Source organism: Otolemur garnettii, unplaced genomic scaffold, assembly GCF_000181295.1.
Source record: "Otolemur garnettii isolate 467f Iridium unplaced genomic scaffold, OtoGar3 scaffold00233, whole genome shotgun sequence".
Lineage (NCBI taxonomy): Eukaryota > Metazoa > Chordata > Mammalia > Primates > Galagidae > Otolemur > Otolemur garnettii.
Window position 1 is genome coordinate 664,483 of NW_003852628.1, and position 1,003 is coordinate 665,485.

The following is a 1,003-nucleotide window of genomic DNA, read 5'->3' on the forward strand; positions in this document are numbered from 1 at the left end:
AAAAAACAGGATTGTATAAACAATTTGCTCACGGTTATGTAAAACACACACACACACACACACACACACGTGCACATAGAATAGGAGAAGCTGAATAAAACTACATCAAAATGTTAACAGTAGAGGTGTGGCACTTGGGGATGGGGTCGGGAGGGCTGTATTTGCCTTACTATTTTTTCTGTCATTTCCACACTGTACACTGAACCTGAAACTCTTTCTTATTTTTTTAAAGATAGTTTCACTTTGTCACCCTGCGTAGAGTGCTGTGACGTCACAGCTCACAGCAACCTCAAGCTCTTGAGCTCAAATGATTCTCTTGCTTCATCCTCCCCAGTAGCTGGGACTATAGGCACCTACTACAATGCCTGGCTATTTTTAGAGACAGGGTGTTGTTCTTGCTTAGGCTGGTATCAAACTCCTGAACTCAGGCAATCCACCTGTCTCGGCCTCCCAGAGTGCTAGGATTACAGACATGAGCCACCATGCCCGGCCCAAACTCTCCCTTTTTAAAATTTTATTTTCTGGCGGCACCTGTGGCTCAGTGGGTGGGGCACTGGCCCCATATACCAAAGGTGGTGGCTTCAAACTCAGCCTGGCCAAACTGCAACAAAAAGTAGCCGGGCATTGTGGTGGGCACCTGTGGTCCCAGCTGCTCAGGAGGCTGAGGCAGGAGAATCGCCTGGGCCCAGAAGTTAGAGGTTGCTGTGAGCTGTGTGATGCCACGGCACTCTACTGAGGGTGATAAAGTGAGACTCTGTCGCTAAAACATAACATAAAATTTTTTCCAAGTTTTTAAACTTATATTATGAAAATTTCAAAGCAGACATAAAAAGTAAAGAGACAGGCTTGGCGCCTGTGGCTCAAGCGGCTAAGGCGCCAGCCACGTACACCTAAGGTGGCAGGTTCGAATCCAGCCTGGACCCGCCAAACAACAATGATGGCTGCAACCAAAAAATAGCTGGGCGTTGTGGCGGGCGCCTGTGGTCCCAGCTACTTGGGAGGC